Source organism: Somniosus microcephalus, chromosome 2 (assembly GCF_052327205.1).
Source record: "Somniosus microcephalus isolate GS21.2 chromosome 2, FLI_Smic_1.0, whole genome shotgun sequence".
NCBI lineage: Eukaryota > Metazoa > Chordata > Chondrichthyes > Squaliformes > Somniosidae > Somniosus > Somniosus microcephalus.
The window spans coordinates 17,223,524-17,246,005 of record NC_140988.1 but is presented as its reverse complement, the minus strand read 5'-3'; the positions used below and the strand labels follow the sequence as shown (position 1 = coordinate 17,246,005).

General features: G+C 44.0%; 1 protein-coding gene across 6 annotated transcripts in view; it reads right to left on the bottom strand.

Annotated features, from left to right (window-relative positions):
- Positions 1-22,482, bottom strand: part of aimp1a (aminoacyl tRNA synthetase complex interacting multifunctional protein 1a) — a 90,749-nt gene that overhangs the window by 63,427 nt on the left and 4,840 nt on the right. Inside the window, exon 1 of one of the 6 annotated variants that reach the window (XM_086007044.1) lies at positions 21,867-21,928. The exons of 3 other annotated variants lie outside the window; for them this stretch is intronic. The gene's annotated coding sequence lies outside the window, so the exon portion shown is untranslated. Of the gene's footprint in view, positions 1-20,702; positions 20,833-20,862; positions 20,882-21,866; positions 21,929-22,482 lie in introns of those variants that run through there. 2 more of the 6 variants (XM_086007028.1, XM_086007022.1) reach the window with 2 other exon arrangements.

The window sequence follows — 22,482 nt, the reverse complement described above, 5'->3', positions numbered from 1 at the left end:
GCAAATGCTCGCATTCTAGATTTTGAGTTTTTAATTCCAGCATTAAAAAAATAAACCAGAGTGAAAATCTGGGGAGAAAAGTTTACTGTGTAACCTGTACGAAAGGTTTTGGATATTTAATCACTTCCGTTTTATAGAATACAGAAGGGAAAATTTGACAGGAAAACCTGGACAACAAATTGGGTGCGCTGACCTCCGCACCAGTTTTCCTAATCCACACACCCACGGAGTGCTGCGTGTACTGGGATCCCCACCCCAAGGTAGTTTTAAATGGTGCATTAGAGAAGACTTCAAGCGCAGTTTAAGAACAGGCAACCAAGTATAAAAAGATACTAAAACATGAGATTTCAAGAAATTGAACAGGTTGGCTATTCTGCCGATCACACAGGTAGGAAAAATATAAAAATCAAGCTATCAATAAAAATACAAAGAAGGACTTGAAAAATTGGGGCTGTTTTTGTTAGAACAGAGAAGATTAAGAGGTTATTTGATAGGTGTTTAAAATTATGAAGGGAATAGGACAGAGTACATCAGAACAGACTGTTCCCAGTAACTGAGGCATCGAGAATGAGGGGATGCAGATAGATGTTTAAATACAAGAGATTTAGGACAGAACAGGAGAAACTTTTTACACAGGCTTGTGAACCTGTGGAATGCACTGGAAGCAGTGAGTGAAGCAGGGACAATTTCAACATTTAAGAATAGGTTAGATAGGTAGTTGAAGGAAAGAAGGATGAAGAGTTACAGAAACAGAGCAGGCCCATGGGATTAGGACTGCTACTCATGTGACTATACACTGTCTGTGAAGCATTTTGAGACATCCTGATTGGGTGATACGGCTTTATATAGAAAGAAAGAATTGCATTTATATAGCACCTTTCACGACCACCGGATGTCTCAAAGTGCTTTACAGCCAATGAAGCACTTTTGGAGTGTAGTCACTGCTGTATTATAAAAGCAAAGTCTTTCTCTCTTTCTCAGGGATGAGGCTCAGTACATCATAGAAATCATATAGCACAGGAGGCCATTTGGCCCATCATGTCTGCCGGCTCTTTGAAAGAGCTAGCCAGCTAATTACTCCATTATCATGCTCTTTCCCCATAGCCCTGCAAAGTTTTCTTTTCCCAAGTATTTATCCAATTCCCTTTTGAAAGTTACTATTGAATCTGCTTCCACCACCCTTTCAGGCAGTGCATTCCAGATCATAACAACTCAGTGCTCTAAATAATTGCTGCTAATCTCCCCCCTCATTCTTTTGCCAATGATATAAAATCTGTGTCCTCCTGCAAGTAGATACAGTTTCTCCCTATCTCCTCTATCAAAGCCCCATATAACTTTAAACACCTCTATTAAATCTCCCCTTAAATTTCTCTGCTCCAAGGAGAACAATCCGAGCTTCTCTAGTCTCTCCACATAACAGAAGCCCCTCATCCCTGGTACCATTCTAGTGAATCCCCTCTGCAACCCTTCCAAGGCCTTGACAACAACTTGTATATATAGCACCTTTAACGTCGTAAAACGTCCCAGGGCGCTGTACAGAATTATTAAAAGACAAAAAATTTGACACCGAGCCACATAAGGAGAAATTAGGGCAGGTGACCAAAAGCTTGGTCAAAGAGGTAGGTTTTAAGGAGCGTCTTAAAGGAGGAAAGAGAGGTAACGAGGCGGAGAGGTTAAGGGAGGGAATTCCAGAGCTTAGGGCCTAGGCAACAGAAGGCACGGCCGCCAATGGTTGAGAAATTATAATCATAGATGCTCAAGAGGGCAGAATTAGAGGAGTGCAGATATCTCAGGGGGTTGTGGGGCTGGAGGAGATTACAGAGATAGGGAGGGGCGAGGCCATGGAGGGATTTGAAAACAAGGATGAGACATCCATCCTAAAGTGTGCTGCCAGAATTGGATACAGTACTCCAGCTAAGACCTAACCACTGATTTATATTTGTAAATGGCAAGATATGCGCACGAGATGAGCAGCTGGCAGATCGGAATTAAAATGCAGATGGAGATTTTGAGGCCTCTCGCCCAGCGGAAATTGGTCAATAGCAACCTGAACATGGTGGGATGTGACTTACTGCTTGGATGTAACGTGCGCAACTCAGGCAGAGGAACCCACGGGATAAGTTTTGCTGTATTTCTGTAGGTTCAGGAGGAGCAGGATTGTTCTTCTGGGCTCCATAAAACTAACCTAGGCTGCTGCGGGTCCCCTCCCCTGAACTTACCCCCCCCCCCCCCCCCCACGGACCCACCTTCTTACGGTCTGGAGGCCAGCAAAGCAGTCTCATTCTCCGCCTTCAGCCCACCGGCCAAATGTTAATGAGACCTGGCCCTCAAAATAGACTGGGCCACCTAGCGAGACTAATCAGGCAGCCAGTGGTGCGCTACGCTGCTTGTCCATCCAATGACCACGCTGGGGGGAATCTACTCCAAAGAGCTCTGTTAACATGTGTTTGGACTAGAGTTCAGAGCTTCACTGATTGTTTAATAACGCGGGAGCGAGAAGGGAGTGTCCACTTTCTTCTCAAATTAAAAAGTTTGAGGGGTCGGAAGCTCAGCTCAGGGTGAAACAGGATGCAAAGGTTGCAAACAAACAGTCAGGTTCAGCCTGAAACAGTGGCGGGGTGAGGGTGGAATCAATAACAGGGACCGAAAATTATGAGTTTGGTCTTCTCGATGTTTAGCTGGATGAAATTGCAGCTCATCCAAGACTAGACGTCAGACAAGCTGTCTGAAAACACAGTGAAGCGGTCAAGAGAGGTGAAGCTGCTGATGATGTCACTGCAAGGTGTAGCATGTAGCTGAGCAAGAAGACAGAACTGACAGATTGCCTGGACACATTTAAAATGTGGCCTCGCATTGGGTTGGAGTTATACTGCATGTGGTACAAAGCCCGCGTACCTACTAGAAGTGGTTTCCGACCTGGTTTCAGTGCACCTGTAAGTCAGATTGGAACATGACTCCCGAGTTACACCAGCCACTTGCTTGTTGATGCCCAGTCAAAGCCTCTTCACACTGGTGCAAAGGGGGATGGTAGAATGGCAGTGAAATACAGATCAACAGTTCAGGTATGGCCCGTCATCCGAAATCAGTTCTAATGAGAAGTTACACCACAAACCTTAACTTAGCTTGCTCTTTGTTAGTGTTTTTTATTTTAAAGAGTTAACATCAACTTGCATTTATATGGTGCCCTTTATGTAGAAAAACAGCCCAAGGTGCTTTACAGGGGCATACAGATTTTTTTTTTAAAATGCCAAGCCAAAGAAGGACAACATAGGAGGAGTGGCCAAAAGTTTGGTTAAAAAGGTGGGTTTTAAGGAGAGTCATAAGGGAGGGAGGTGGAGAGGTGAAAGGGTTTAGGGAAGGAATTTCAGAGAGTGGAGTTGAAGACACGGTCACCAATGATGGGGTAAAAGATAGGGGGGATGCACAAGAGGCCAGAGTGAGAGGAATGGAGAATTCTGGGCGGGTTGGTTGTGGGTCTGGAGGAAGTTAGAGATAGGAAGGGGCAAGGCCATGGACAGATTTAAACACAAGGATGAGAATTTTAAATTGGAGGCATTGGGCGACCGGGAGCAACGTAGGTCACCGAAGAAGGAGTGATGGTGAGTGAAACTTGGTGCGGGATAGGATATGGAGAGCAGAGTTTTGGATGAGCTGAAGTTCAGAGGGCGGAGAATGGGAGGCTGACCGGGAAAACATTGGAGTAGTTGAGTCTGGAGGTGACAAAGGCATGGACGAGGGTTTCAGAAGCGGATGGACTGAGGTAAGGATGGAAGCAGGTGACATTATGGCTACTGTCAGGGAGTTGTGAGGGGGATGGGCACGGATTTGGGAAGCAACAAGGACATTGAATGTGGTTGGATATGGGGTAGTAATTAGCGGGGACAGAATTCTCAAAATTTGTGGTATCTGTACAAAGACCTCAAAGTTGTGCAAGAAAATTGATCGTGTGGTAATTTAAGGCTATTATTTTCGCTGGAGCCAGGCTCATGTGGAGGATAAACAGCAACGCAGGCTGGTTGGGCCAAATGGCCTATTTCAGTGTTATAATTTCTATGTAAGCACTGAGAACAAAGAACAGTAAAAGCATTTTGTGTTAAAATAAAGAAGCCATTACAACATATACAGTTAAGGTTAAAATTAACATAGGATCGGATTCTCTTTAAATGGTCCGATTTGGTACAAGTTGTGTGGTTGGAAGAGGGAAAGAGTGAAAGACTTAGGGGCAGACCACAAACAACGGGCAATTTGATATGTTATGGTACAACAGACCAGGACTTATATTCTTCGAAAACAAATATACTTTACACATGAACAGTGGTGTTCAAGACTTAAACATCTTGGTACAAGCCCTACAATTTTCTCTGCAGGAGAGAGTTTTCATGCTGTACCAAATGCTCATTTTTGCAATGTAGAAATTTAAAATTTCAAGAAAACAAGAATTTTGCTCAAAATCTGAACCAGATGTTCAGTCCACACACAAAAACACATGCTGTAACTGTAAAATATAAAGAAAAAACTGCAAATGCTGAAAATCAGAAATAAAAAGAAAATGCTAGAAATACAGGTCAGTGAGCAGCTGTAAAGATAGACTATGATGTTCCAAATCTGATGAAGGGTAAGAAACGTCATAACCTGTCATTTCTCTGTTGGCTGACCTGCTGTGTATTTCCAGCATTTTCTGTTTTATTACATACATATTGTAACAGTTTTCTCCTTATAAATCTGTTGCATGCCTTTCAAAACTGTCACACGTCCCTCACTCTCACTTTTTCTAATGCTCCAGTTAATTTATTTCATGTGCTTTTGGCAGGTCCCACCGTGCCGCTTTTTCCACCAAAAATGTGACTTTTATGCAGATACAACAGTACTCTGTCAGCATCTTGTCCACTCTGTCAAGATGTTAGTAACCACAGCTGCCTTTAAATAAGCATGGCAATCAAATCTTCACAAAACTGTAAAACACTTTTTAAAAAAGCCTTCAAATTGAAGCACGGTGGCATAGTGGTTAGCACTGTTGCCTCACAGCGCCAGGGACCCGGGTTCGAATCCGGCCTCGGGTGACTGTCTGTGTGGAGTTTGCACATTCTCCCCGTGTTTGCGTGGGTTTCCTCCGGGTGCTCCGGTTTCCTCCCACAGTCCAAAGATGTGCGGGTTAGGTTGATTGGCTATGATAAATTTGACCCTTAATGTTAGGGGGATTAAATACATGGGGTTACAGGGATAGGGTGGGATATGTGTTGGTGTAGGGGTTACGGGAATCAGGTGGTATATGTGCCGGTGCAGGCTCGATGGGCCGAAATGGCCTCTATCTGCACTGTGGGGTTTCTGTGATTTCTGTGACACAATTAGATCCAGAGTTCTGAAACCAAGAAGCCCATTCAGACTCCCAGGTCCAATGTGGAATTTAAGGAGTCAAAATGAAAAGTTGGTGCAGTAAGATTTTTTCTCCAAGATGCTTTCAATGCACTGTAAACATGCAGGAATACAGTTTTAAATGTGTTAGTGTCATCTAGTGGCAGATTATTAACTTTGCACCAATTTAAATTATTTGTTACAGGAAACTTTCGATTTACCGGCACCTAAATAACTGGAAATCTCGGTTAACTGGCAAAATTCAGGAGTAGGTTCAGGTAACTTTTATTACTTGCCTTCCTCCATTTGTTGCTGTGCAAGGGTGTAGCTGCAGCTGTTGCTAAGCTACAGAGACGCTTGCAATTTGTGGCCATTGTTCTGAAGCAACAGGGTTTGTTGCTTTATACGGAGCTCTCAGCTCCGTATCTTTTACTATAACGTTCGGTTATCCGGAATTTTTGATGAACCGGCACGTCGGTCCCGTCCGTGCCGGATAAAAAAAAGTTTCCTGTATATTGTCCAATTTGGACACACAATCCTTGCTATGGTATATTAACCATACATTGGCAGTAAAGCAGACTGATACTTGGCAAGTTTTCAAAGTAAACATCATGTGGAAGCTGTTATAGACGTACTTTTTCTCAAAATCACATTAATCCACTAGATCAGTTAAAAAAAAAATTAAGTCACTAGGTTTTGCTTCTTCCCCTCATACCTAGTACATTACAATCTTTTTTTTTTGCAAAGAGAAAATCAGATTGGAAACTACGGCAACAATGACGCATTTGAATCATTTCCCAGTTCACCCAGGACATCAACCCTTAAAACAATTACTTACAGGGTTACAGCTCCCCTAATGGTAGTAAGCAAATGCAATGGTTGATATGGTACTGAGCCATTCAGACCAGGAAAGTTGTAGCAATGTATTTTCAATCTCTGCTCAGTTAGTGGAGCAGGGGTGGGCGGCAGCAGCTGCACAATTGCTTCAGTGCCTGGGCTAGCATGAATTGTTCCAGATCCAGATTTTCCAGTGACCTCTTCTGGAAACGGTGCTTCACCAGTGATGTTCCCCTATAATCAAATTGCCTGCTAACATTCACTGTCTAGGCAGGCTGGCAACATATCTAACTGTAAGTTAACATCTTCAGGAAAGAGTGAAATCAAAACAAACAATGGCTAGGGAAAAATGCTATGATGAAAAGGGACACTGCGCAGTGAGTACTGTGGTACTGTGACTGAATAATCCATGTCCCAGCAGCATTTGAAACTACCTTGCATTATTTTTAATTTTTAATAGACTGGTTTTTGCCACTCCTTTAAGAACATAAGAAATAGGAGCTGTAGTCGGCCATTTGGCCCCTCGAGCCTGCTCTGCCATTCAATATCATGGCTGATCTTCTACCTCAACTCCACTTTCCTGCACTATCCCCATATCCCTTGATTCCCTTAATATCCAAAAATCTAGTGATCTCTGTCTTGGATATACTCAACGACTGAGCCCCCACAGCCCTCTGGGGTAGAGAATTCCAAAGATTCACCACCCTCTGTGTGAAGAAATTTCTCCTCATCTCAGTCCTAAATGGCCGACCCCTTATTCTGAGACTGTGACCCCTGGTTCTAGACTCACCAGCCAGGGGAAACATCCTCCCTGCATCTACCCTGTCAAGCCCTGTAAGAATTCTGTATGTTTCAATGAGATCCCCTCTCATTCTTCTAAACTCTAGAGAATATAGGCCTAGTCTACTCAGCCAAATGACCTACTGCTGTTCCTATTTCTTATGTTCTTATGTAATCTGTCCTCATACGATAGTCCCCCATCCCAGGAAACAGTCTGATGAACCTTCGTTGCACTCCCTTCTATGGCAAGTATATCCTTCCTTAGGTAAGGAAACCAAAACTGTACACAATACTCCAGGTGTGGTCTCACCAGGGCCCTATATAATTGCAGTATGATGTCTTTACCCTTATACTCAAATCCTCTTGTAGTAAAGGCCAACATACCATTTGTTTTCCAAATTGCTTGCTGTACCTGCATGTTAACTTTCAGGTGATTTGTGTACAAGGACACCCAGGTCCCTCTGAACACCAACATTTCTCAATCTCTCACCATTTAAAAAATACTCTGCTTTTCTATTTTTCCTACCAAAGTGGATAACTTCACATTTCTCCACATTATATTCCATTTGCCATGTTCTTGCCCACTCACTTAGCCTGTCTATATCCCCTTGAAGCCTCTTTGCATCCTCCTCACAACTTACATTCCCACCCAGCTTTGTATCATCAGCAAACTTGGATATATTACATTTGGTCCCCTCATCCAAATCATTGATATAGATTGTGAATAGCTGAGGCCCAAGCACCGATCCTTGCGTTACCCCACTAGTTACAGCCTGCCAACCCGAAAATGACCCGTTTATTCCTACTCTCTGTTTTATGTCCGTTAACCAATCCTCAATCCATGCTAGTATATATTACCCCCAATCCCATGAGCCCTAATTTTGTTTAATAATCTCTTGTGTGGCACCTTATCGAATGCCTTCTGAAAACCCAAATACACCTCATCCACTGGTTCCCCCTCATCTATTCTGCTAGTTACAACCTCAAAACACTCTTAACAGATTTGTCAAACACGACTTCCCTTTCATAAATCCGTGTTGACTTTGCCCAATCCTATTATTATTTTCTAAGTGCCCTGTTACCATGTCCTTAATAATAGATTCTTGCATTTTCCCTACTACTGATGTCAGGCTAATTGGTCTGCAGTTCCCCGTTTTCTCTCTCCCTCCTTTCTTAAATAGTGGGGTTACATTTGCTACCTTCCAATCCATGGGAACCATTCTAGGATCTATGGAATTTTGGAAAATGACAACCAATGCATCTACCATCTCTATAGCCATCTCTTTCAAAACCCTAGGATGTAGGCCATCAGGTCCAGTGGATTTATCGGCTTTCAGTCCCATTAATTTCTCCAGTATTTACTATTTTTTTTACTAATACTAATTTCTTTCAGTTCCTCATTCTCACTAGACCCTTGGTTCTCCACTATTTCCGGGAAGATTTTTGAGTCGTCTTCCATGAAGACAGACACAAAGGGCTCGAATTTCATTGGGTCGTTGAGGCGGGATTGGAGGCGTGTGGGGGGTTAAAATTGCAAAAACTGGCGGGCGGACCCAACCCCATCCCGCCTCCAAGCAATTTTCATTAAATCGTGTTTACTGGTCCCGTCTCCGTCGGCCGTTAAGGCCCTTAACAAGCACTAAATTGCCTCTATTATCCCATTTTGAAAGGCCTTGGTGATTTTAACCCTTTTCCGACGTGAAGCACGCCTGCTCTGAAACAAGACGGTGAAACCTGGCGGGAGCACAATTGGATTGCTGACTATTAGCTGCAGCTCCACCATTAAATAGGATATTTGATCAGCCATCATTTGCAGGTGGCAGGACTTTGTCGTCTCAGGTCTGGGGGGAACTATTAGAAGGCATAACCACAGCTGTGGAAGTTTGGAGCCTGACGCCCATCTCCAGTGTGACCTCCTGGGAAACCCCTCTCGCCACCTTCACTGAGCGCTTCCTCAACTGAGGCATAAACCAAGTAATCCTAAGCCCTCAATGTGGAAGTCCCATTAGTGAAATGACACACGCTACAACTGCAGCAGTAGCCATCAGATTTTTTATTTACGGTAACCATCTGATGGCTTTTTAACATTAAACATCAAATTTCACCCAAGTGACTATTTGTGCAGTATCTTTCTCTTACGCGTGCTCCTACGTGGTGCTTCCCCTGTGGCTTCAGCAGATGTGGAGGCCCCTTGCTCACTTTCTTGCTGCTCCTGTCTCGACACCTTTGGCGGGCGTCCTCTGTGGTTGCGAACCTGTGAGGGCTCGCCAACAGTCTGCTGCTCCTGCGGCTGTGCAGGGGTTGAGACACCAATCTCAGTTGGGTGGGGACTCTGGTGGGCTCTGACTGAGGGCTCTGCAGTGGCATGGAAGTGTGAGCAGTTGGAGAGGAGCCCCCACTTCGTTGATGTCTGCCACCAACTTCCCTCTCATGGGTCAGGTCCCCCTCAGCGCTTGCAAGTGGCTTGAGAGCACCTTGCTGCACATCAGGGGGGCCATGGGGACCCGGAGCTGCACTGGCAGTCCTACTCAGAAGGACTTCCATGAAGGTTTGGTTTCTCTGTTTAATAGATGACCATCGCTCCCCGAGATGTCATTCTATTCTGAACACTCACCATGTTTTCTGCACTCTGATGACTTATCATCTCCATGGAGGTTGCCATCCTTTCCATGGTGATGCATTCATGCACCAATGACTCCACAAAGGCTCTGCTCATGTTCGCAATGGACTCCTCCATTCACTCCACACTCTCAGCGACCCTGGAGACAAAACCTGCCAGAGACTCCTGCATCTGTTCCTGGAGTTCCAGCACTGCTGATCTTGTGGATGGACCCAGAGGCAGAGGGTCGACATGCAGCTGAGCCGAGCTGGCAGAGGCCTGCGCCCTCCAACGAGGACTCTCCACTGCTGTCCCTGTGTCCACCATCTGCTGATGCTCACTTGTGAGCTGTGATACACCAGGTGACAACACTACTCTATCTCGTGAAGGTCCCACCGAGGTGTGAGTGTCTGCGCTGGTGCTGGGTGCGCTGAATTCTGCTGACGCTGCGCCCTCAAAGGTTGCAGCTTCCTCTGATGAGTCTGGATGCTCAGGCTCTTCCTCCTGGCTAGTGGGGACGGGTGCTGTCGATGGTCCTGTGGGGGAGTAAAGGAAAGAGTTAGAGATGTGATGCCAAGGTTACATGCACATTGCATATTGCAGATGATCATAAGTCCATCTGTTGAGGTTCAGAATAATTATCAGCGACTTATGCAATGTCAATGAGAGAGATGGAAAACTATTCTGTCACCAGCTTGCTGTGATGCACCCGTCTGTCCATCCCCCACTTGCACATCGTCCTCCACTCCCACGATCTCCAGGACCGCAACCTCCCAGGTGGTGAGCTGGGCTACTGAGGGTGGCCCTCCTCCTGTCCTCGCTCTTTCCCTCTTATTGTGAGCTCTCTTTTCCTGCAATGAGGGAGACAAGTGGAGTCTGAGTGAGAATGAAGGAGTGAGTGTAGAGAATCCATAGCATAGATGCTTAGGAGACAAAGATGGAGTGAGGTGGCAAGACCAAGGGCCCTCCCTGTGTGTTGTAAGTTGCAACTGCATCACAGTGATAGGGAGTGTGAGGGCTGCATAGTCGAATAGTTAGGTGAATGTGACCAGAGAGGGAGAGGGAATGGGTAAGGGTGCATGGATGTCAGTGTCAAGTGGGATGTGGAGGAAGAGATTGCTAAAGCTGAGTGCTGGTGAGGAGAGGCAATGGGGATCAGATTGAGGCTGATGGGAAAGTCATACTCACTTTTCCAGTGCACAGGTGGTCATGAAACCTCTTCCTGTGGGTTCTTGACAAAGTGTTGACCTCCTCTGCCACCTGGATCCACAGTTTTGGTTTGCTGGGGAGGCTTCATCCTCCCTGAAGACGGGAAGAGCACCTCTTTATTTGCTCTTGCTCCCTCTACTAAAGCCTGCAGGGCAATGTCATCAAAGCGGGGTGCAGACCGAGGTCTCTGGCTGGCCATTCTTCCTCAGGTGCCTCTAACATGCAAGGGCAAAAGCTTGGCAGTCTGCAGAAGAAGCAAGGCTTGTTGCAGACCTTAAATGCAGCAGCAATGATGACGTCATCGGAGGCGACTTTCAGACTGGAAAAACTCATTGGCCATGGGTTCCCACACGTTGGAACTCAATTGGCCAATTAAGTTAAAATGGCATCATTTTCCCCACATTGATTTAGAATCGGGTGGCTAACACGAAATGCGGATTACACGACCCCAGCCCGCCCCAGTATCAAAATCCAGCCCAAAGTATTTGTTTAATTTCTCTGCCATTTCCTTATTCCTTCGAAGTATCGAAGATATGTTTAAAGTGTAAACATTTTCAAAATAATGTATAATTATACTCAAGCATAATTTTAATTTGTGTGATATATACATCATGCAGATTTTTTGGGGGGGGGAGTGGGCCTCCAATTTAGATCCACAACCACGAAACAGAAACTTCAGATCTATACCCTCATTGCTATTTTGTTACTTATTTAGTAAATTTTAAATTCAAAATATATTTTTCATTAATTTTAAACAAAACTCTAGAAAGCATGTGAATGATCACAATATTATTTAAGACAGTTATATTTTTCTATGAAGATTTTTTTTTTTTAAAAAGGGCTTGAAAATCATAAATTGGATTAATCACATTAAATACAAAGCACTAATAAATCAAAGAGAAAAATAATTCTTAAGATTGTAAAAAAACAGTACTGTTGACCTGTAAAACTATACCTCATTTATATATTTCCTCTTCTTGTTCTTTATTTTAAAAATGTTTAAAGTTTCAGCAAAATATATAATTTATACATTCTTCTCTGCCCTCATTCAGTAATACATGCATGGCAATCAGTGCTTTTGGTTAATGGTTGTTCTTCTCTCTTTGCCTCCCTCCTGTTCTGACCACCCACAACTTTAATACTGTAGACTGAGAATTCTGCAGTTCTGGATACTGGAGCTGCTTTTATACTGCAGGCTGGCTCACAGAAGAACGACATAACAGTGCCACTCTTCCTCAGTTTACTAGTTTCAGTGTCAACGCTAGCTCAGTGATCGCACTTGCGCCTCCAAGTCCCAGGTCATGGGTTCAAGCCCCAGTCCAGAGACGTAAGCAGCTAATCTGGGCAGAAATGTTAGTGCGGTACTGAGGGAGTGTAACACTGTCGGAGAGGCCCTCTTTTGGATGAAATGTTAAACTGAGGCCCTGTCTGCCCTCGAAGGAACAAGGATGTCTTGCTGTAGTTGTACAGGGCCTTGGTGAGACCACATCTTGAGTATTGTGTGCAGTTTTGGTCGCCTTATTGGAGGAAGGATGTTCTTGCCATGGAGGGAGTGCAGCGAAGATTCACCAGGCTGATACCTGGGATGGCAGGAATGACGTATGAGGAGAGATTGGGTCGATTGGGTTTATACTCGCTGGAGTTTAGAAGAATGAGAGGGGATCTCATTGAAACTTACAAAATTCTAACAGGACTAGACAGACTAGATGCAGGAAGGATGTTCCCGATGGCCGGGGAGTCCAGAACCAGGGGTCACAGTCTAAGGATAAGGGGTAAGCCATTTAGGACTGAGATGAGGAGGAATTTCTTCACCCAGAGAGTGGTGAACCTGTGGAGTTCTCTACCACAGAAGGCAGTAGAGGCCAATTCATTAAATATATTCAAGAAGGAGTTGGATATATTTCTTAAGGCTAAAGTAATCAAGGGATATGGAGATAAGGCAGGGACAGGGTACTGAATTTGGATGATCAGCCATGATCTCATTGAATGGCGGAGCAGGCTCGAGGGGCCGAATGGCCTACTCCTGCTCCTATCTTCTATGTTTCTATGAAGGTGGACGTAAAAGATTCCACTGTACTATTCGAAGAGAAGCAAACTAGTTCTCCCCATGTCTTGGCGAATATTTATCTCTCAATCATCATTACCAAAACAGCTGTTTGTGGGAGTTTGCTGTGCCCAAATAGGCTACCATGTTGCCTACAGTACAGCACTTCCCAAGTAATGTTCCCTGTAAGCTGCGCTTTGTTCTGTGCGGCGTTTCTTTTAGCATGCGCGGTATTTACAATGTAAAAGCTGGGACCGTGCAGATTGCTGCGCAACCACGTAAATTAGAGGGACCATTGTTCACAATTAATTAATTGGCTGGGAAGTGCTTTGGGACATCCTGAGGATGTGAAAATGGTTGGATAAATACTACAACTTTTTTTTTTAAGATCGTGCAGCTGAACTTCTTGTGAGTCGTGTTACTGTGCGCATGTGCGGATTGACCGTGACAGTTTGGCCAGTGCGCATGCGTAATGTACTGATAGCGTGATGTTACTTCATGACAGCACCGCTACTGCTGCTGCCAGACTGATGCACTTACTGGTCCGAAGAAGACTGGCGTAAGTTGCGTAGACTCTATGGTTTCAATAAAACAGGGCTTCTGGGCCATCTGTCTTAAAAAATCTGGCAACATTGCAGCTGGCTGTTTGAGACTCATGCTTCAGGAGCTAGCAGCTGGAGAATACACAAGTAATATAAAAGCAGCTTTCGATTTTGGGTGGTTTATGGATATAAGGAGGCAGGAGCACTAAGTGCCCAGTACAGAAGTTACAGAACAGACATTTAAAGGCAGCTCACATTGGGGACTTGTTGTGGGAAGAACAAATGTGGCCACAGTCACACCAAAAAAGATGGAATTTTCCAGTTACCCCCAAAAATGATTAAAAGCTTATTTGTAGCAAAGCCATCTTACTGAAATCTAATTCATGATGCCATCACAAAATACATTTTAGTGAAAAAAAATGCCAAAGCTGAAATGTTAGCTGGATGGTCAAAACAAAGCGCTAAACATCATATGCTAAGGAACCTGAACTGGAAAATTCTTCACAAGCCCTGATTTTGTTCTGGTAATCTTTTAGCTGTAGATACAACAGGCACGCGTTATACCAGCTAATGTAAGGCAGGTCAGTCATAGAACAGAATGGAATGGATGCTGGAGTGATATTGGTCAAAGTGGTTCCTTTGCAATGTGTTTACTCCACTCAACTAACATAGAAACATAGAAGATAGGAGCAGGAGTAGGCCATTCGGCCCCTCGAGCCTGCTCCGCCATTCGATGAGATCATGGCTGATCATCCAAACTCAGTACCCCGTACCTGCCTTCTCCCCATATCCCTTGATACCTTTAGCTATAAGAAATATATCTAACTCCTTCTTGAATATATTTAAAGACGTGGCCTCAACCGCCTTCTGTGGTAGAGAATTCCACAGGTTCACCACTCTCTGGGTGAAGAAATTCTTCCTCATCTCTGTCCTAAATGGCTTACCCCTTATCCTTAGACTATGACCCCTGGTTCTGGACTCTCCGGCCATCAGGAACATTCTACCTGCATCTAGTTTGTCCAGACCTGTCAGAATTTTATAAGTTTCGATGAGATCCCCTCTCATTCTTCTAAACGCCAGCGAGTATAAGCCCAATCGACCCAATCTCTCCTCGTACGTCATTCCTGCCATCCCAGGGATCAGCCTTGTGAATCTTCGCTGAACTCCTTCCATGGCAAGAACATCTTTCCTCAGATAAGGTGACCAAAACTGCACATAGTACTCAAGGTGTGGTCTCACCAAGGCCCTGTACAACTGCAGCAGGACATCCTTGCTCCTGTACTCAAACCCTTTCGCTATGAAGGCCAACATACCATTTGCCGCCTTCACCGCCTGCTGCACCTGCATGCTTACCTTCAGCAACTGGTGCACAAGGACACCCAGGTCTCGTTGCACTTCCCCTTCTCCCAATCTATTGCATTCAGATAATAGTCTGCCTTTCTGTTTTTGACACCAAAGTGGATAACCTCGCATTTATCCACGTTATATTGCATCTGCCACGCTTCTGCCCAATCACCCAACCTGTCCAAATCATCCTGGAGTTTCTCGGTATCCTCCTCGAAGCACACACGCCCACCCAGCTTTGTGTCGTCTGCAAACTTGGAGATATTACATCTAGTTCCCTTATCTAGATCATTAATGTATATTGTGAATAGCTGGGGTCCAAGGACCGATCCCTACAGTACCCCACTAGTCACTGCCTGCCACTCGGAAAAAGACCCGTTTATTCCAACTCTTTGCTTTCTGTCCGCCAACCAGTTCTCTATCCAAGTCAATACCTTGCCCCCAATCCCATGTGCCTTAACTTTACATGCTAATCTCTTATGCGGGACCTTATCGAAAGCCTTCTGAAAGTCCAAATACACCACATCTACTGGTTCTCCCTTATCTATTTTCCCAGTTACATCCTCAAAAAATTCCAGTAGATTAGTCAAGCACGATTTACCTTTTGTAAATCCATGTTGACTTTGTCCGATCCTGTCACTGTTTTCCAAGTGCTCAGCTATTACATCCTTTATAATGGACTCTAGCATTTTCCCCACTACCGATGTCAGGCTTACCAGTCTGTAATTCCCCGCTTTCTCTCTACCACCCTTTTTGAATAGTGGGGTAACATTAGCTACCCTCCAATCCATGGGTACAGTTCCAGATTCCAGCGAATTTTGGAAGATGATCAGCAATGCATCTACTATTTCTAGGGCCACCTCCTTAAGTACCCTAGGATGTAGATTATCAGGCCCTGGGGATTTATCGGCCTTCAATTCCCGTCAATTTCCCTAACACCATTTCCCTACAAATACTGATTTCTTTCAGTTCCTCCCTCTCATCAGACCCTATGTTCTCCAACATCTCTGGGAGGTTATTTGTGTCCTCCTTTGTGAAGACGGAACCAAAATATGCATTTAAATTGGTCTGCCATTTTTTTGTTCCCCATTATAACTTCCCCTGCTTCTGACTGCAAGGGACCTACACTTGACTTCACTAATCTTTTTCTCTTCACATATCTATAAAAGCTCTTAGTCAGTTTTTATGTTCCCTGCAAGCTTACTTTCATATTCTATTTTCCCCTTCTTAATTAATCCCTTTGTCCTCCTTTGTTGAATCCTAAACTGCTCCCAATCCTCAGGGTTACCGCTTTTTCTGGCCAATTTATATGCCCTCTCCTTGGATCTTATGCTATCCCTAATTTCCCTTGTTAGCCACGGTTGAGTCACCCTTTTTGTTTTATTCTTATCCCAAACTGGGATGAACAACTTCTGTCGTTCATCCATGCGGTCTTTGAATATTTGCCATTGCCTATCCAGCGTCAACCCTTTGAGTGACATTCCCCATCAATCCTACCCAATTCGCGCCTCATACCATCATAGTTTCCTTTATTTAAATTCAGGACCCTAGTCTCCGAGTCAACTACTTCACTCTCCATCCTAATGAAGAATTCTATCATATTATGATCGCTCTGACCCAAGGGGCCTCGTACAACAAGATTGCTAATTAATCCTCTCTCATTACATAATACCCAGTCTAAGATGGCCTGATCTCTGGTTGGTTCCTCGACATATTGTTCCAGAAAACCATCCCGTAAACATTCTAGGAATTCCTCCTGCACAGTATTTTTACTAATTTGGTTAGCCCAATCTATATGTAAATTAAAGTCACCCATGATGACTGCTGTGCCCTTACTGCATGCTTCTCTAATTTCTCTTTTAATGCCATCCCCAACCTCCGTATTACTGTTTGGAGGTCTATATACCACTCCCACTAACGTTTTCTGCCCCTTGATATTTCTCAGTTCTACCCATACAGATTCCGCATCATCAGAGTTAATATCCTTCCTTTCAATTGTGTTAATCCCCTCTTTAACCAGCAATGCTACCCCACCTCCCTTTCTTTTTTGCCTATCCTTCCTAAATATTGAATACCCCTGGATGTTGAGTTCCCAGCCTTGGCCACCCTGGAGCCATGTTTCTGTAATCCCAATCAAATCATATTCGTTTACCTCTATTTGCGCAGCTAATTCATCCACCTTGTTCCGAATGCTCCTTGCATTAAGACACAAAGCCTTCAGGCTTGTTTTTTTAATGCTCTCAGACCTATATGAATTATTATTTACTGTGACCACGTTTGATTTAAACCGTTGAGTTCTTTGCCTTCTAATTTTGTTTTTCTCCTTCCTGTCTTTTGCTTTTTTCCTCGTTTCCCTTTCCTCTGTCTCCCTGCTCAGGTTCCCAACCCCCTGCCACTTTAGTTTAAACCCTCCCCAACAGCACTAGCCAACACTCCCCCTAGGACATCGGTCCCGGCCCTGCCCAGGTGCAAACCGTCCCGTTTGTACTGGTCCCACCTCTCCCAGAACCGGTTCCAATGTCCAAGGAATTTGAATCCCTCCTCCTTGCACCATTCCTCTAGCCACGTATTCATTTGAAATATCCTCCTATTTCTACTCTGACTAGCACGTGACACTCGTAGTAATCCTGAGATTACTATCTTTGAGGTCCTATTTTTTAATTTACCTCCTAACTCCCTATATTCTGCTTTTAGGACCTCATCCCGTTTTTTACCTATATCGTTGGTGCCTATGTGCACCACGACAACTGGCTGTTCACCCCCCCCCCCCTCCAAAATGTTCTGCAGCCGCTCCGAGACGTCCTTGACCCTTGCACCAGGGAGGCAACACATCATCCTGGAATCTCGATTGCTGAAAATCACTGTTCAAGGTTATTAAAGAGACTGATCAGAGGACAACTTTTCCAACCTTGCCAGCAACAAGCCAATACTCAGTAGAAAATGGGGAAATAAAACACAATACTGAGGCTAGATTTTGCTGAAAAATAACGGCATCTGAATGACGCACGTTATTAATGCGCAAATCGACCAGCAACTTTTAGCGATGAAGAACTACCCCATGAATTGGGAATTGTCGGCCGACTTGTGCTACTCCGCTGGTTAGCTTCACGAAAATGGCCTCTAACCCTCAACCACCCTGTTATTTAAGAAACTGCTGGATTTGCACATTAAACTCGCTACAGAAAGTGAGAGCTGGTACGTAACAGTGCAAGTACCCTTTTAACAATGTGACCATTGTCAATGACTGCCAATCAACCTATCTGGCACAGAAAGTGAACAATTATAACTGTGGAGCCTCATTCCTTCAGGTTGTGAATGGTTTTAGATTTTTAAAATGTCAAATTTTTAATTTTAAAATTTTTTCTTACTTTTCCTTTCTGCCCTTTTTCTCTCTATCTCAATCCAATCTTTCTTTGCTTCTCTTTACAGTATTTCTCTTTCTGTACCTGATTTGACATTGAATTCATCCACTCTAACTCACCCTCCTTCTCAGTCCTTCCTCTGTTTATTACCCAAATCCTTTAATCTCTTTGATTAAGAAGAGAAACTGTTTGACCCATTATTCACCAAGGTCGCAGATGCCCTGTTGCCCTTGCTGCGCTGTTATCAGCTCGCACTTCCAGCAACTTTATGGGCAAATTTTTAAAAAACCTAAATGTGCATGAACAAGTCTAATTAACGGGATACGCCACAAGATTCCTGGCTCCAGCAAAATCTGGCCCAATATTGAGCTTACAACCACATAAAATGTAAATAATACTAAACCAGAGAGATGATCTATGAATTAGACATGTTGGAGGATCTGAATCGCAAGATATTTACATACCTATATTCTATTTTTCCAGTAATGACCTAATCTTTATTTCCCCTTGCAACTTTTGCCCACCACTTTATATTCCTCTCCTTTCCTGTTGCAGACGTTGACTCCTTGCTGGGATACATCAGTGGTCACCTTCCAGTATCTTGCCCATGCGTGAGCCTTGATAAATGAATATCAGCAGGCTATTTTACCACAGTGGGCGCCACAGCTGAAACCAATTCTGCTCTCACAAAATATCGATAGTGGCGAGTGATCAGAAGTAGCAATCCTGGCCGTTTCTCTCTCCTCCCCCATTGGCTGAAGCCAACTGTAATGCCCCTTCCAGCACAGCGGCTGACATCAGCTAACTCAGCACAGAATGAGAATCAAACCTGGAACCTTCTATGCATGGTGGATGAACTCACTGAGCTAACCCAATAGCGCTTGCTAATAAAAAAAATTTTTTTTGAATGTACTGAGGTTCAAGATTATAGCTGGAAGTAACAGAGTTAAATTCACACCCATAAGGGATTCTGTGACTAAATCTTTGAACCTGGAACTGTAAGTGAGCTTTACCAAAAGGTTTAAAGCTTTAGTACAGCTTTGGAATATACACTGTTCTTACTTTCTGTGACGTAGCTGAAGATTTTTCACACAGAATAGAAACTACAAGTAGCATGACACGGAGTATTGAGCTGTACCATGTGTATATAACGGGTGCACAATTGTTTGACTCCAATGTTTCTGGCGTCACGGGACAGCACCTGGATCTGTACAACAGATTCAAGTCTGTACTGGTCTTTAATTTTTGACATCCTTTGCACTAAATACCACATCAAATAATGGTCTTAATGCTGCTCGTGACTGAAGAATTGTACTGAAGCCAGCACTTGTACTTCTCCCATAACAAAAAATAATGCAAGCAGTATCTCTTTCAAAACTTAATTCTAGTCTCCTCTGGGCAGCACGGTGGCATAGTGGTTAGCACTGTTGCCTCACAGCGCCAGAGACCCGGGTTCGAATCCGGCCTCGGGCGACTGTCTGTGTGGAGTTTGCACATTCTCCCCGTGTTTGCGTGGGTTTTCTCCGGGTGCTCCGGTTTCCTCCCACAGTCCAAAGATGTGCGGGTTAGGTTGATTGGCTATGATAAATTGACCCTTAGTGTTAGGGGGATTAAATACGTGGGGTTACAGGGATAGGGTGGGATATGTGTCGGTGCAGGCTCGATGGGCCAAAATGGCCTCTATCTGCACTGTGAGGTTTCTGTGATTATGCATAATTTGATAAATCTAATGTATTCACAATTGCATCCTCATATTGCTACCTACACTTGACTGGAGGCATTATACTTGCATTGAATTCACAAGAAACTCAAAATACTACAACCATTAAAAAAAAGTTTACATTTTACTTGCTCACTTGCATTTGATTAGTATAACATTACATTCAGAAACATAATACAAAATACCGTTCCTGTTCAAAACTAATAGGAAGTTCAATTACTGACATCTAGCAAAAATTTGACAATGTATTCCTGATCAAACAAACAATTCAGAATATTCCAAATTACTGAATATACATATACAATAACACACTTGCGGAACACTAATTACTCAGTTACCCCTATTTCAGATTAAATCTGTGCGGCCATATACAGTACTTACAATATGAATTCAACCCTTAAATAGTGGTATTACCAATGTTCCCGCTAATTTTTTTTTGGGTGCGTGGTCCCTTTAATGGGTTACGCGGCCCATTCAAATTTTCGTGCATTCACAGTTTCTTGTATTGAAAAGCCGGTGAGCGGCCTGCGCGGGACCTCCAGACCACTGAGCGGCCGTGCGCATTAATGGGAACATTGGTTATAACCAATAAATATCACAGCCCTGCTCTACAGATTAACCTTTTAAAAAGTGGACAAGAGTGATGACAACGAAACGTGAACTCAAGGATTTAATGCACAATAAGGCATGCTAGCTTAACGTTCTTCTTTTGTATCATATGAATATACTAAATCATTCCCGACCATTACTAGATTTTTAAAATATCTATAATAAAGAATCATACATTACACCAGAAAACAAGTTTAACATTCTTTAAAGCTCTTATTTTTGGCATTGAATTTCTAACAAATGATGAGATTTTATGCTGAAAAGGTTGCACTCCACTACAGCACAAGTAAAAGCATTTAATTACCCAATACAGTAACAGTTCCAAGGGCTTTGTTGACTGGAGACTTAAATTTTGTTCGCTACTATTAAAGTCTGGCGTGTCACAACAAAAAGCTTTGTTCATCAGCTCCCAGCAAAAGCGCCTTTTCTATTATTCAGGATTAAATACAGAATCATTCGCCTACCCAAGATTTAAGGGAGAGATTTGTTATTTTCATAAGCAAGACAACTCCAATAGGACTGCAACATGTGTAAGTCTATAAATAGGCATTAGCATGCCCATGTTATCTGAAACTACATTCCTGACATGGTTCCAGCCATATCATCTATACCTAGATTCTGGCTGGCAAGTGACAATTTCATAGTGTTCTAGTGAAGGCTGGTTAAGAAGCTTTTCAGTGCAAGTTACCAGTTGAGTCACTTGCAAAACAGAAAAACTTTCTTCAGAAGGTAATTACAATGAGGAAGGCCACTGGCCCATCCAATCTAGAATGGCCCTTTTGCTCCCCTACAGGTTCTTCAACAATTTGAGTTTTCGCCTCCACTACTCTAAGGGGGAAAAATTTGGTTGCTTTGCGCCTGGGCACAACGCCACCCGCGAAATTCGCCGTGCGCAGCGCCCCAGCCGCGATCTTCGGTAGCACCCCTGACTTACCGCCAGTCGGGGTCAGGGGGGCCTACCTGCGGCCAGGGCTGCGTTAATTAAAGGTGAGGTGCCGGGCGGCCATTTTTGTTGCTGGCCGCCTGCCAGCACCTGCCTCCATTGCCGTCCCTGGCCACCTGAGCAACCCCCCCACGGAGTGTCTGCTGTGCTCCATGAGCCCGACACTTCTCGAGTGCAGGGCTCTTTCGCCGGCACTCCGATCCCAGTGGCGCTGAGCAAGACCGCTCCCCTTTAAGCAGGGGAGGAAGGCCTGCAATACCGCGGCACGTAGCATCGCGATATTCCCTTGCAGCGCCCCAAGAGGGAGGCGGGGCACGACTCAATTTTTCCCCCTAAGAGTCTCTATTCTATGTATTAATCACTCTATGTGAAGAACTTCTTTTACTCAGTCCTAAATTTGCTTTTTACCCATTTGAACCTGTGACCCCCTTGTTGTATTCTTGCTTTCTAAATTGATTTACCAGATTTACCTTTTACATACCATTTACTATCTTATACCCCTCTGTAAGATCACCTCTCACATACCTCTTTTCAAGTCTGAAAAGCCCAATTCTCTCCAGCCTCTCCTCAAAACTCTGACCTCTAATGCTGGGGATCAGTTTTGAAGCACTTCTTTGCAGGCATCCAATGTCTGAATGTCTCCCTTGTGTCTCAGGGACCAGAACTGGCCACAGATCTCAAAATATGCTCTGACCAGATGACGATGCAGTTGATCATGATCTCATCTGCCTGTAGTTCAACACACTATTGGCTTTGTTGATTGTTCAACATCTCCAACCAATGCAGAACAGCAGTGAGTTTACTAAACATAGGTCTCTTTCACCGTCAGGTCAACATAATTCATCGAGTTCATGTGTTGCCCATGTTTCTTTCCAATTTGCAGTAACTTACCATTGCCTGCATTAAATTTCATCTGCCATTGTTCTACCTACTTACATATACTTTTTGTATATACAATATTAAACAATCAGGCTCCACAATTCTTCAAAGAAAACTCACTCTTTTCTATCAGTGTTGTCCCTGCAAAAAAAAACCTAATATAACAAATTGACGTGAAATCTCTGTAACCAGTGCTGCAACCACCAACCCCAACTCTCCACTCCTCTGTCTCCAGCCACCTGGGCATCTCCCTTCGTCACCG